We start from the raw sequence: 15,726 nt of genomic DNA on the forward strand, positions 1-15,726 counted from the left end.
GGGAGAATCAAAGTAGCACAATAAACCAAAGAAAGTTTTCTTTTTTACATTTATGCAGCCCACAACTATCACAGACAACCGTTTTGGAAAAAGCAACAGTCCAAGCTTTCCACGACAAATTTCACATCAGAAGAACCACATTCAGCATTTTGGAATTATGACAGCAGTTCATAACTAATCAATCGAAGCACGAATGTATAGCATAACAAATACATTTTTACTGATACCCTCACTAAAACCAGGAAAAACCACAAAAAACAGTTATTGTAAAGAAGAGGTACAATGCACCAGATAAACAAAAAGTTACAAACATGTACATCCAGAGAAATTACAATAACCAGATAATACCAAAATATCCACTATTGGAAAGGTAACATTGTGCATTTTTCAACATCTCCTGTCAAGCGAGACTTAGCGTCAGTGCCCAGGACCACCACGGCTGAGGTCTGGCCACACAGAGAGCCATGCAGCTGTACACCATCATTATACCTGGAGTCGTGTAGACAGACAAGAGGAGCAAGAAGCACCATACACACACAGACAACTATGTATTGCACACTCAGTCATTCAGTCAGTCACCCACCCATACAGATCCTCAAACACACACTCAAATAATGCAAAGTAAGACCTGAGGTTCCAAGGGCTCCCAGTCTCACATTAAGGACACAGACATATGCGTACGTATGAAGTTATCCAGAGTAGAAGATGCACATGCAGACGACAGATCACACATACACACGACAGATCACACACACACACACGCAGACGACAGATCACACACACACCCACACACGAAGACGACAGATCACACACACGCACAAGCACACAGGAAACTGATCTCCCATAGGGAGAAGAGAACAAACATACAGTCAAATAACACATAAACCAAGCAGTTATTAGAACAATATTAATAACAACAAGACCTTTAAGAAAGATATTTCTCATCATTCTATTACTCTAGCATTCTTTTGTTTGTAAAAAAAAGAGACAAAATTCATTACAAAGCCGGTCAATGCAAAATTCGTACTTCTCCAATATAAAAATACAAATTCACATAATAACTAGATACAAAGTAGTTTTGATACTGTGTGGAGTTTTCCTTATAACCCACATTTCTCTCTCTCTTAAGCTAATGGCACTTATGTTGGAAGGACAAGCCATTCCAAGGGAATATAAGATTGTGAAAGAAAAGTTGCCACATATGGAAATTCAACAGGATCGTCATACAGCCACCCCCCCCCCCCAAACACTCGGTAGAAATTAACAACGGAAACTTGATTTTATATGTGCCACACTTGTTACCACATTGTATACATGAGTGCAGAGGAGGGGGGGGGGGGGTGAGCTCATCTTGCCAATCGAGGGGTAGAGCACTGTTCTAAACTGGCTAGCTAGGATATCTTACGTATTCTATCGGGGAAAAAGTCTAGTTAGGCACCATTGTGATTGTTACAGCTGAGTAATGTGTGGAATGCAATTACTTGTTTAAAGCAGTCAAACTGCTGTACAACATTTTTGGAAATTGGACTAAGTTGCAGGACTCTATCATTAAAAAGACAAGGCAATTTAGGCACGATAACTACATACTTCTTAAATAAAAAAATAAACATTTTGAAGACAAAAAAAACATGGATGGCTGAAGGCATGAACAAATTTAAGGCCTTATTATACAGTAGATCATTATTTTACAAAGCGCAAAAGAACAACAAAACAACAAAATGTCTGTTCTGAAATGGTCAATTATTAATATGCTTGGTGGATATTTTTTAAATCTACATTTACATTGTTATTTTATTTTATCAAAAACGAATCTGTATTATTCTGTCACCAATTGGAGTACACATACCTAAAAATGTTGACAGTTTTTGACAAAATTATAGATTGTTTTGGCTCAATGCTCATATTTTTTCTATTAATATGAAAGGAGGAGACATTAAGTTGGTTATACTTCAACACATTTAACTGAGCAGGAACAGTAAGGAATTTCAAACCACAGACTGTTAAAAATGCAAGCACAGTGCTTATGTCTACTGGAAACACAACTACAGCACAGTGAAGACTTTTTGAATGCTTTTTTGTTTCTAGTTATTTTCCATTTTTGATGTACAAGACATGTCATGTCCAAATTCCCGAGAGGCTCGGGCTAGGGTTATCCAGAGGCTGCCCCCTTCAGATTCAAATCGCTGCCGGAAAACGACTGTGAATCGTGATAGGCTGTCCTGGCCGAGAGCGGCGTGGTTTCCCCATTCGTTGGTCCGCTGTTTGGTGGTGTCGTACGTCCGGATGACCTCAGACTGGGAGACAACTCCGTTCTCGTCTTGAGAGAAGGCGTATCCGTCTGCAAGCAGGACAGATGAACAGCGAGAAACGATGGCTGTGACACGTTCAAATTCTAACCATGATTAGAAAGAAACTAACTTCATTTAAAGTAAAACATTTCAAAACTAAAACTCGTAAAAATGATTTTAACTAAATAAAAATAAATTAAAGAATGACTTTCAAAATAAACCAAGAAACAATGTAAGTTTCAATTGAATTAAAACAATATTATTGAAAAATAACAACATGCTCCCTAAGAAGCTTGACCAGTGCTAAGCGAGGGAGGGTCATGTTACCTGACACCTACCATCTTTACTTAGCTCTACAGCCACTAACTTCAACTATGGGAGTTCCTATCGCAACCTTAACCTTTGACCCCCTAGCTCACCTTTAGGTCTCAAATGACTTGGTCACTACCTGCAGGCCAGCAGATGAGTTCAGAAGGCCCAGTGAGAGGAATGCATTGTGGGAATAATATTGCACACGTTTATTGAATCGTTTTCGCTCTAACCACCCCTCACACAGGGCACAGCACACAGGGAAGGAGGGGTGGGTACATAGAGGGCTTTTCACAGTATTGAGCCGAACCGAGCTGAGCCGAACCGAACCGAGATGGCCAGGTTACACATCCATCATAGTTGCTGAAAGCCTGCTGTAAAGGACAATGTGTTCTGGGTCAGCACGATACTGTGAAAAGGGCATAGGTGGGGTTTCTAATAGGGATCGTGGGTATGGTTTCTCTACAGGTAAGGAGGCAAAAATAAAAGGGATCACACAAAACCGATCCCATCCCCACCTACGTGTAATGGTTTTCTGGTGAAAGAGAAGCGGACCAAAAAGCAGCATGGTGGTTATTCATTTTCTTTAATTTATAAAGAAACTACACATGAGATAACTAACAAAAACAACAAACGTGAGAAAACCTAAAACAGTCCTATCTGGTGCAAACACAGAGACAGGAACAATCACCCACAAACACACAGTGAAACCCAGGCTACCTAAGTATGATTCTCAATCAGAGACAACTAATGACACCTGCCTCTGATTGAGAACCATACTAGGCCGAAACATAGAAATTCCCAAAACCTAGAAAAACAAACATAGACTGCCCACCCAACTCACGCCCTGACCATACTAACTAAATACAAAACACAGGAAATACAGGTCAGAACGTGACACTACGAGACAAAAAAAAAGTCAGCAAAAATAACAGAAATAAATCAAATCCAACAAACCAAATTAAACCCATTCCATCTGTATTGTCTTAAAGCTTCTATCTCGACCACTAGGCATACGAAATTTGTACTAGATGGGACGAGACTGTCCATTAGGGTGCATCCCAAATAGTACCCTATTCCATATATAGTGCGCTTTTTTTTGACCAGAGCCCTATGGGCCCTTCTCAAAAGTAGTGCACTATAAAAGGAAAAATGTGCTATTTGGGACACACATAGTGTTAGGGGGGTTGTACTAACAGGCGGAGGAACACCAACAGGGAATAGTGGGGCACTTTTGTGTTACTTAATGGGGTTAACGACAGGATTATGTATGTGGATTTCCTGCATCTGGCTAACGTGGAACATGCATATCGAATTCTAAAGAGCGTTGGGATCAGCAGAGTATTAGCACATCCCCAATGGCACCCTATTCCCTATGCAGTGCACTACTTTTGAACAGGGCCCATAGGGCTCTGGTCAAAAGTAGGGAACTATATAGGGAATAGGGTGCCGTTTAAGACACCGGAACTATAGTCAATACAAAATGCCTGTCTTGGGTCATTGGACCAGTGCTGCGAGAAAATGTTTCTCTCTCTCTAAGAAAACAACATGAGGGCTTGCCTCCAGGTCAGTGTGTGAGGCATGTGCGTGTGTGCTATTAATAGTGTGTGTGACTTACGTAGGTTCTGCAGCATGGAGTCTGATCGGTACAGACTCACGGTGCTCTTCTTGAAGATGTTCTTCAGGAGCTGTGCCCTCTCCGTCAGACTGCAAAGAGACACACTCACACGAGAGAGAGAGAGAGAGAGAGAGAGAGAGAGAGAGAGAGAGAGAGAGAGAGAGAGAGAGAGAGAGGGTGTAATCGCCACACAGAGCCCTTTAGTTAGACTTAACCACCCATACATCAAGCCCTATCGCGCCCAGTACTCCACAGGACCAGAGAAGAGAGACTGCACTTCTTGCTGAGGAGAGGAGAGGCCATGTAAGGGAGAGGAGGAAGGGGAGGATTCTGTGTTTGTTTGTGTGTGCTTGTAGTACCATCCTCGTGGGTACCAGAAATCCCCAAAGTCCCCACAAGGATAGTAAAACAAGGAAAATGATCCCTTCTCCCCACACCCCCAGAGGACAAAGGCTATTTTAAGATTAGGGGTTAAGGTTAAGGTAAGGTTTAGGGGTTAGGGAAAACATGATTTTGAATGGAAATAAATGTTAGGTCCCCAGAAGCATAGTAAAACATGTGTGTGTGTGTGTGTGAGAAAAAGAGAGCGAGAAAGAGAGAGAGATGGCATGTGTGGTTTGCGTGCATGTATGTATGTGTGTTTATATAGTTGTGCGTGCATGTGAGAAAGGAACTGGGTGTATGTGTCTTCAGCTCCAGGGTTCCAAACCTGCTGGGCCCTGGACTGTGGCCAATGGGGGAATACTTTCAGCCGGCAGGAGATTTCACACTGATCTGATCCATGCTAATGAACTCCACGGGCCTTCGATGGGGTCCGGCCCCGGCTTACTGATACGATACCATTTCCATACATAGTGCACTACTTTTGACCAGGGCCCTGGACAAAAGTAGTGCACAATATAGGGAATAGGGTGCCATTTGGGACAACCCCCATCTCCGGGAGCTCAGCTCAAGATGCATGTCTTGAATATACTGAAGGTGCTACAGTACAGTACAGTACAGCCTCTCGCCACACAGTTTCAGAGGGAAAGAATAATGTTCCAAGCAAAATAATATATGGCAAATAGAAATCCAAGAAGGCCAGTTTTATTGCTTCTTTAATCTGCACAACAGTTGTCAGCCGTGCTAACATCATTGCATTCATCTAATGATCAACTAGGCTTTTAAAATGATAAACCTGGATTAGCTAACACAACGTGCCATTGGAACACAGGAGTGATGGTTGCTGAAAACGGGCCTCTGTACGCCAAAATCAGCCATTTCGGTGCAGGGTGAACTGTACCGTATGTGTACAGTAGGCAGACAGTAATTATGCCAAAATACTAACAATAGGGAAACCAGGATAAATATTTGTGAATCCTCAAGGAGCAATTATAAGCTATACACTGTTGTACCTGCTGTGTAAGAAGAAATACAAAGAGTATTCAGGAATGTAGGATATTAAGAAAAGTAATTCAGATATCTTAGAGTTATGAGGCATTGTGAAGAATAAAACATAGCATGAGTCCTAAATAACACCATATTTCCTATTTAATGCAGTACTTTTGACCAAGACCAATAGGGCTCTGGTCAAAAGTAGTGCACTATATAGGGAAAGGGGTGCCATTTGGGACACACACCAAGGAAAATAAGGAAGGTGAGAAAAGTGTCTGAGATGGTACAGTACCTCGTCCCGTGCACCATGGCTCCGGGGTCCTTGGACAAGGCTTCCAACACCTTTACCTCATCCACCAGGGTCTTAAAGAACACCTTCTTCAGACTGTTGTTCAAAACGAGCAGACGTCACCAACAGGCATTCACAATCACAACTGAATACAACACTATTTAATATTATTATACAGTATTATTATATGTCTATGTACCCAACATCCCAAATCAGTCCCATGAGGCTTTTCTAAAAGTACAGTGCCATCGTAAAGTATTCAGAGCCCTTCACTTTTTCAAAATTTTGTTAAGTTACAGCCTATTCCAAAATGGATTAATTGTTTTTCCCCCTTATCAATCTACAGCCGTGGCCAAAAGTTTTGAGAATGACACAATTATTCATTTCCACAAAGTTTGCCGCTTCAGTGTCTTTAGATCATTTTGTCAGATGTTACTATGGAATACTGAAGGCAAAATTGTGAGTGAGCCCACTCCCTTGGCTAAGAAGTAACCCCACACATGAATGGTATCAGGATGCTTTACTTGTTGGCATGACACAGGACAGATAGTAGCGCTCACCTTGTCTTCTCCGGACAAGCTTTTTTCCGGATGCCCCAAATAATCGGAAAGGGGATTTTACCCCAGTCCTCAGCAGTCCAATCCCTGTACCTTTTGCAGAATATCAGTCTGTCCCTGATGTTTTTCCTGGAAAGAAGTGGCTTCTTTGCTGCCCTTCTTGACACCAGGCCATCCAACAAAAGTATTCTTCTCACTGTGCGTGCAGATCCACTCACACCTGCCTGCTGCCATTCCTGAGCAAGCTCTGTACTGGTGGTGCCCCAATCCCGTGGCTGAATCATCTTTAGGAGACGGTCCTGGCGCTTGCTGGACTTTCTTGGGCGCCCCGAAGCCTTCTTCACAACAATTGAACCACTCTCTTTGAAGTTCTTGATTATCCGATAAATGGTTGATTTAGGTGCAATCTTACTGGCAGCAATATTCTTGCCTGTGAAGCCCTTTTTGTGCAAAGAAATGATGCCGGCACGTTTCCTTGCAGGTAACCATGGTTGACAGAGGAAGAACAATGATTCCAAGCACCACCCTCCTTTTGAAGCTTCCAGTCTGTTATTCGAACTCAATCAGTATGACAGAGTGATCTCCATTCTTGTCCTCGTCAACACTCACACCTGTGTTAACGAGAGAATCCCTGACATGATGTCAGCTGGTCTTTTTGTGGCAGGGCTAAAATATTTGCTAAAATGTTAAAAAAAATATGAATACTTAATTAAGGATCCACGTTCCGATTTACCACCAGTAAATCATGCAGCGCGTTATGTCAAGATCGCAGATTTTAGAGAAACAACAAATCTCAGGAAACATATAAGTGTCTATTGTAGACTGAAAGCTTAAATTCTTGTTAATATAACTGCACTGTCCAATTTACAGTAGCTATTACTGTGAAAAAATGTCATGCTGTTGTTTGAGGGGAGCTCCTAACAATAAAACACTTTTTTTCAATGCGATAGGTTTGATAAATTCACCTCTGAAGGTGAAATGTGTACTTACTTTCTGAAATCCTGCTGAAATCCTGATTTATCATCCAAAGGTCCCAGAGATGACATGAAGTGTCGTTTTGTTAGATACAATTATTTTTCATATCCTAAAAAGGTCCATATAGCATGCACGATCGATTTTGTATTTCCACTCGTTCAATTTGCAAAGGAAGGAATCTGTGAAAATCTCACCCTAAACATTGTTTCAACGAGTCAAATCAAATTTGTGTCTATTCCTCATAGATCCTAGAAGGTAATAAGACTTCACTATTTCATTAGGGGTGTAGAATATCCTATAGGACACCATATTTGGTCAGAGAGCGACACCTTCAAGCCACGCAGATGACGCGGGCGGCCATCACTTGAACGACTGTATCTTTGTCAAATAAGCACCAATCGGGTTCAAACAAAGCTAGCTAGATAGCCAATGAGCTGGGATTTACGGGAGTATCCGGAAACCATGTATATGTTGTCAAATGTAGCTACTAACCTTGTATGACAAAAATAAGGATATTCAGAGTTATGAAGTTATGAAAACTTGTTGTTTTGCAAATGTTGAACTTATAATATGGCTACAAATACTTGGAAAGCTAAATCAAAGTCCAAGTATAGAGATTTGACGATATTCTTGCAGAAAAATGGAATATGAATGCGATTGTCTCCTTCACGATTTGCCCAAATGTACCTTCACACTAAAAGTCTTGTAGTTCACTCATACGTCAAGTTATCCATCTGAAACGTTGCACAAACACTGCTTCCATCTATTGGAATTACAACCAGATTGATGGCTAGAATTTCAAAGATGGTGGTATAAAAATACTGGTTGGTTTTTTCTTTGTATTTTCTTCTACCAGATCTATTGTGTTATATTCTCCTACATTCAATTCACAATTTCCACAAACTTCAAAGTGTTCCCTTTCAAATGGTACCAAGAATATGCATATCCTTGCTTCAGGGCCTGAGCTACAGGCAGCTAGATTTGAGTATGCGAAAATTGAATAAAAGTGGGGTATCCCTTTAAGTAAATAAGATATTTCTGTTAAATGTTTTTTTTAAATAAATGAGCAAACATTTCTAAAAACCTGTTTTCGCTTTGTCATAATAGGGTATTGTGTGTAGATTGCTGAGAATTTGTATTTATTTAAGCGATTTTAGAATAAGGCTGGGGGTCTGAATACTTTACCAAAGGCACTGTATATAAAAATCCTATTCGCTTAATTTGCCAGTTGACTGTAACAAATTGTATCTGCTGTGAGTTGAATTCCTTTGTCTTTCCCAGGACTATGAGGCTGATTAAGAGATCCCTATACTTATTTCAATGAATGATTTAAATCTGAGTTGTACACACTTATTTATACTTTGAATCGGTCAGTAAATCGAATAACTATAAATATTACAAACTTAAGAATTTGTTATGAATCAAACACTATAAATGTTACACCACAGATATCCTATACATTCTCATAAATATAAATTGCTTGTATATGTACTTTAATATTATAAATGTTTTTTCTCCACTGAGTATACAAAACATTGCAATTTCCCTGTCATAGACTGACCAGGTGAAAGCTATGATCCCTTATTGAACTGGCTAAATCCACTTCAATCAGTGTAGATGAAGGGGAGAAGACAGCTTAAAGAAGGATTTTTAAGCCTTGAGACAATTGAAACATGGATTGTGTATGTGTGCCATTCAGAGGGTGAATGGGCAAGACAAAATGTTTAAGTGCCTTTGAACAGGGTATGGTAGTAGGTGCCAGGCGCACCGGTTTGAGTCAAGAACTGCAGATCTTGCAGGTTTTCCATGCTCAAAAGTTCCCTGTCTGTATCAAGAATGGTCCACCACCCAATGGACATCCAGCCAATTCGAAACAACTGTGGGAAGCATTTGAGTCAACATGCGCCAGCATCCCTGCGGAACGCTTTCAACACCTTGTAGAGAACATGCCCGACGAATTGGGGTGCAACTCAATATTAGGAAGGTGTTCCTAATGTTTGGTATACTCAGTGTATAGCTGGAAGATTATATAAATCTTAGCCCAATACATTTAAACTCAGCTCTTCACAATTCCTGACATTTAATCCAAGTACAAATTCCCTGTCTTAGGTCAGTTAAGAATGTGAAATGTCAGAATAATAGTAGAGATAATGATTTACTTCAGCTTTAATTTCTTTCATCATATTCCCAATGGGTCAGAAGTTTACATACACTCAATTAGTATTTGGTAGCATTGCCATTAAATTGTTTAACTAGGGTCAAACGTTTTGGGTAGCCTTCCACAAGCTTCCCTCAATTAGTTGGGTGAATTGTAGCCCATTCCTCCTGACAGAGCTGGTGTAACGGAGTCAGGTTTGTAGGCCTCCTTGCTCGCACACGCTTTTTCAGTTCTGCCCACAAATATTCTACAGGATTGAGGTTCAGGGCTTTGTGATGGCCACTCCAATACCTTGACTTTGTTGTCCTTAAACCATTTTGCCACAACTTTGGAAGTATGCTTGGGGTCATTGTCCATTTGGAAGACCTATTTGCGACCAAGCTTAACTTCCTGACTGATGTCTTGAGATGTTGCTTCAATCCACATAATTGTCATTCCTCATGATGCCATCTATTTTCTGAAGTGCACCAGTCCCTCCTGCAGCAAAGCACCCCCTCAACATGATGCTGCCACCCAGTGCTTCACGGTTGGGACAGTGTTCTTTGGCTTGCAAGCCTCCCCCTTTTTCCTCCAAACATAATGATGGTCATTATGGCCAAACAGTTCTATTTTTGTTTCATCAGACCAAAGGACATTTCTCCAAAATGTATGATCTTTGTCCCCAGTACAGTTGAAAACCGTAGTGTGGCTTTTTGTTGGCAGTTTTGAAGCAGTGGCTTCTTCCTTGCTGAGTTGACTTTCAGGTTATGTCGATATAGGACTGACGATATACTGTGGATATAGATACTTTTGTACCTGTTTTTTTCCAGCATCTTCACAAGGTCCTTTTGCCGTTGTTCTGGGATTGATTTGCACTTTTAGCACCAAAGTACGTTCATCTCTAAGAGACAGAACGCGTCTCCTTCCTGGGCGCTATGACGGCTGCGTGGTCCAATTGACTCAAATGATGTCAATTAGCCTATCAGAAGCTTCTAAAGCCATGAAATAATTTTCTGGAATTTTCCAAGCTGTTTAAAGGCACAGTCAATTTAGCCTATGTAAACTGGAATTTTGATACAGTGAAATAATCTGTCTGTAAACAATTGTTGGAAAAATTAAGTACAGTAGGGCAAAAAAGTATTAAGTCAGCCACCAGGTCTGTAATTTTCATCATAGGTACACTTCAACTTTGACAGAAAAAATGAGAAAATCACATTGTAGGATTTTTAATGAATTTATTTGCAAATTATGGTGAAAAATAAGTATTTGGTCACCTACAAACAAGCAAGATTTCTGGCTCTCACAGACCTTCACTTCTTTAAGAGACTCCTCTGTCCTCCACTCGTTACCTGTATTAATGGCACCTGTTTGAACTTGTTATCAGTATAAAATACACCTGTCCACAACCTCAAACAGTCACACTCCAAACTCCACTATGGCCAAGACCAAAGAGCTGTCAAAGGACACCAGAAACAAAATTGTAGACCTGCACCAGGCTGGGAAGACTGCATCCTCAATAGGTAAGCAGCTTGGTTTGAAGAAATCAACTGTGGGATTAATTATTAGGAAATGGTAGACATACAATACCACTGATAATCTCCCTCGATCTGGGGCTCCACGCAAGATCTCACCCCGTGGGGTCAAAATGATCACAAGAACGGTGAGCAAAAATCCCAGAACCACACGGGGGGGGGGGGGGGGGGGGGGCTAGTGAATGACCTGCAGAGAGCTGGGACCAAAGTAACAAAGCCTACCATCAGTAACACACTACGGGACACAGGGACTCAAACCTGCAGTGCCAGACGTGTCCCCCTGCTTAAGCCAGTACATGTCCAGGCCCATCTGAAGTTTACTAGAGAGCATTTGGATGATCCAGAAGAAGATTGGGAGAATGTCATATGGTCAGATGAAACCAAAATAGAACTTTTTGGTAAAAACTCAACTCGTCGTGTTTGGAGGACAAAGAATGCTGAGTTGCATGGGGGTGGAACCATCATGCTTTGGGGCTGTTTTTCTGCAAAGGGACCAGGACGACCATACCTACTGTGAAGCATGGGGTTGGAAACATCATGCTTTGGGGCTGTTTTTCTGCAAAGGGACCAGGACGACCATACCTACTGTGAAGCATGGGGGTGGAAACATCATGCTTTGGGGCTGTTTTTCTGCAAAGGGACCAGGACGACTGATCCGTGTAAAGGAAAGAATGAATGGGGCCATGTATCGGGAGATTTTGAGTGAAAACCTCCTTCCATCAGCAAGGGCATTGAAGATTAAACGTGGCTGGGTCTTTCAGCATGACAATGATCCCAAACACACCGCCTGGGCATGAAGGAGTGGCTTCGTAAGAAGCATTTCAAGGTCCTGGAGTGGCCTAGCCAGTCTCCAGATCTCAACCCCATAGAAAATCTTTGGAGGGAATGAAAGTCCGTGTTGCCCAGCAACAGCCCCAAAACATCACTGCTCTAGAGGAGATCTGCATGGAGGAATGGGCCAAAAACCAGCAACAGTGTGTGAAAACCTTGTGAAGACTTACAGAAAACGTTTGACCTCTGTCATTGCCAACAAAGGGTACATAACAAAGTATTGAGATAAACTTTTGTTTTCACTAAATACTTATTTTCCACCATAATTAGAATTTTTTTTAATGAAAAATCCTACAATGTGATATTCTGGATTTTTTCCCCTCATTTTGTCTGTTATAGTTGAAGTGTACCTATGATGAAAATTACAGGCCTCTCATCTTTTTAAGTGGGAGAACTTGCACATTTGATGGCTGACTAAATACTTTTTTGCCCCACTGTATATGTCCTAACTGACTTGCCAAAACTATAGTTTGTTAACAAGACATTTGTGGAGTGGTTGAAAAATTAGTTTTAATGACTACAACCTAAGTGTATGTACATTTCCGACTTCAACTGTATATGTAAATGTCTTGAGTGCATGTGATCTATTTGTGATCTAAGAAGATTCCCTAGAAAAGTGTCCTAAAGCAGGACATGGAGGTGCATGGAGGGGATCTCACACTTTGTAGGCCATGTCAAAGACCAGGGAGGTGACAGGGATAAAGACCAGGCCCATCCAGAAGACTCCCGAACTGAACATCATGTCCGCCTGAGACACACATGTACACACCTTGGGTCATTGCAAACAAAATAGTTTGTGAAGCAATAAAGGAGGTCCTCAGCAGAAAATAAGAGGGTCAGCTTGCTTTAGGCATTTCTATGGCCATTTCTATGAGTCAATCACCACCTTCCGGAGACACCTGAAACCCCACCTCTTTAAGGAATACCTAGGATAGGATAAGTAATCCTTCTCACCCCCCCCCTCCCCTTTAAGATTTAGATGCACTATTGTAAAGTGACTGTTCTCCGGGATGTCATAAGGTGAATGCACCAATTTGTAAGTCGCTCTGGATAAGAGCGTCTGCTAAATGACTTAAATGTAATGTAAATGTATGACATAAAATGGCATTTCTAAACAACAAAATGATGGGTCAACCTAATTTGACCATAGTTGGTAATCCACCGTGACTAAATTACACTCATGTTGTTTTAGTTTCAACTGTGATCCTAGATCCCACCTAGGGCTGAGGAAGTAGCTTTGTGCAGTTAGTTACTGTGGTGTCCTTCACTATGCTAGTTAGTACTGTAGTGTCCTTCACTATGCTAGTTAGTCCTGTAGTGTCCTTTACTATGCTAGTTAGTACTGTAGTGTCCTTTACTATGCTAGTTAGTCCTGTAGTGTCCTTTACTATGCTAGTTAGTACTGTAGTGTCCTTTACTATGCTAGTTAGTACTGTAGTGTCCTTTACTATGCTAGTTAGGACTGTAGTGTCCTTTACTATGCTAGTTAGTACTGTAGTGTCCTTTACTATGCTTGTTAGTACTGTAGTGTCCTTTACTATGCTTGTTAGTACTGTAGTGTCCTTTACTATGCTAGTTAGTACTGTAGTGTCCTTTACTATGCTAGTTAGTACTGTAGTGTCCTTTACTATGCTAGTTAGTACTGTAGTGTCCTTTACTATGCTAGTTAGTACTGTAGTGTCCTTTACTATGCTAGTTAGTACTGTAGTGTCCTTTACTATGCTAGTTAGTACTGTAGTGTCCTTTACTATGCTAGTTAGTACTGTAGCGTCCTTTACTATGCTAGTTAGTACTGTAGCGTCCTTTACTATGCTAGTTAGTACTGTAGTGTCCTTTACTATGCTAGTTAGTACTGTAGTGTCCTTTACTATGCTAGTTATTCCTGTAGTGTCCTTTACTATGCTAGTTAGTCCTGTAGTGTCCTTTACTATGCTAGTTAGTACTGTAGTGTCCTTTACTATGCTAGTTAGTACTGTAGTGTCCTTTACTGTGCTTGTTAGTACTGTATTGTCCTTTACTATGCTTGTTAGCACTGTAGTGTCCTTTACTATGGTAGTCAGTCAGTACTGTCGTATCCTTTACACTCTTTAATGGGGTCATTCCAAATGACACAAATGGGAAGTATGTCCAAACCCCTTATTCCAAGTATTCCCTATCAGTGAAGAACCTTGGGTACAGCACCCGCTGTCTCAAAAAGCCAACTGACATTTTTTATTTGACCCTTATTTTATTAGGTAAGTTGACTGAGAACACGTTCTCATTTACCGCAATGGCCTGGGGAACAGTTACAGGGGAGAAGAATGAGCCAATTGGAAGCTTTTACTCCTCAGGTGCTGACCTGTTGCACCCTCTGCAACCAATGTGATTATTATTTGACCCTGCTGGTCGTCTATGAGCATCTTGAAGAACAATCTGGCCTTAATGGCCATGTACTCTTACAATCTCCACCCGGCACAGCCATAAGAGGACTGGCCACCCCTGGTTCCTCTCTAGGTTTCTTCCTAGGTTCCTGCCTGTCTAGAGAGTTTTTTATAATAATAATAATAATATATGCAATTTAGCAGACGCTTTTATCCAAAGCGACTTACAGTCATGTGTGCATACATTCTACGTATGGGTGGTCCCAGGGATCGAACCCACTACCCTGGCGTTACAAGCGCCATGCTCTACCAACTGAGCTACAGAAGGACCTTTATTACAAGCAGGCTTGACTACTGCTTACTTCTACGTGCATTACTTGCACTTTGGGGTTTTAGGCTGGGTTTCTGTATAAGCACTTTGTGACATCTGCTGATGTAAAAAAGGGCCGTATAAAAAAAAAATGTTATTGATTGATTGACTGGGTAAAGCTCCATGTCTGACTAGGAAGAGGCATTAGACGCACACCATACCAGTGGAGAGGGGGATGGAGTAGGATGTACTGTAGCTGACCTCAGACAAAGATAAAGGTCAGTTTTGCGTTCAACCCGCCAATGATTAAGGTAAGCAGGTAGCTAATCCTAGATCTGTGCCAACTTCTAGCCAGAGGGGAGGAAATACAGTAGGACACAATTATTCAGCCTTGTCATCACATTTTCGAGAGAAACATGAGAAGGGCAGAGCAGCCACACATCAAAGTCCACTGATGTAAGTTAAAGGTAGTCCTTCATCTATTGACCTATAAAAGGATGGAGGTCAACTACAGCTGTGTGTGTGTACCATTGGAACCAATTCCCTTCATGCTCGTTGACTTGTAGTAGTAAGGACAGCCAACAGAGAGAAAGAGCTATTTGTTATGCTATATAACCTTCAAATAATAAACACTGTCTCAATGTTTTTGTGTGCAGTATATTCTAAATGCTCTCATTGTCGACAGAGTGCCAAGACAAATCCACAGATGAGATACATGAGATAACCAAGGCCCAAATGGAACCATATTCTCTATTTAGTGCACTACTTTTGACCAGAGCCCTATAGAGCTCTGATCACAAGTAGTGCATTGCACTATATAGGGAAAAGGGTGCCGTTTAGGATGCAACCCAAAGAGTGCATTGAGACTGATATGATATACATTGGGAAAACGCAAGCTTGGAGGCAACTCTTCTTCATCCACCTCTGATGTAGGTCTTACATCTCTCCAGATATCGTAACTCTGACATCTTAGGAGACAGCATCTTCTCCCTGGTCATCAAAAACACACACAGATCATCAAGACAACAGTCTGCTGTTTAGACGAAGGTGCATTGGCCCCGTCGGAACTCCAGGACTCGGGAGGTTCCATTTGGTCTGGCAAGTCAGGGGGAGGCAGTGAGGGATACTCTTGCCGTGGGCCGTCCC

General features: G+C 41.4%; 1 pseudogene; it reads right to left on the reverse strand.

Moving 5' to 3' along the window:
• Positions 1-1,819: 1,819 nt before the first annotated feature.
• The window catches only part of LOC123999758, a 203,253-nt pseudogene continuing 189,346 nt past the window's right edge, over positions 1,820-15,726 (reverse strand).

Source organism: Oncorhynchus gorbuscha, linkage group LG16 (assembly GCF_021184085.1).
Source record: "Oncorhynchus gorbuscha isolate QuinsamMale2020 ecotype Even-year linkage group LG16, OgorEven_v1.0, whole genome shotgun sequence".
In the NCBI taxonomy this organism is placed as follows: Eukaryota; Metazoa; Chordata; class Actinopteri; order Salmoniformes; family Salmonidae; genus Oncorhynchus; species Oncorhynchus gorbuscha.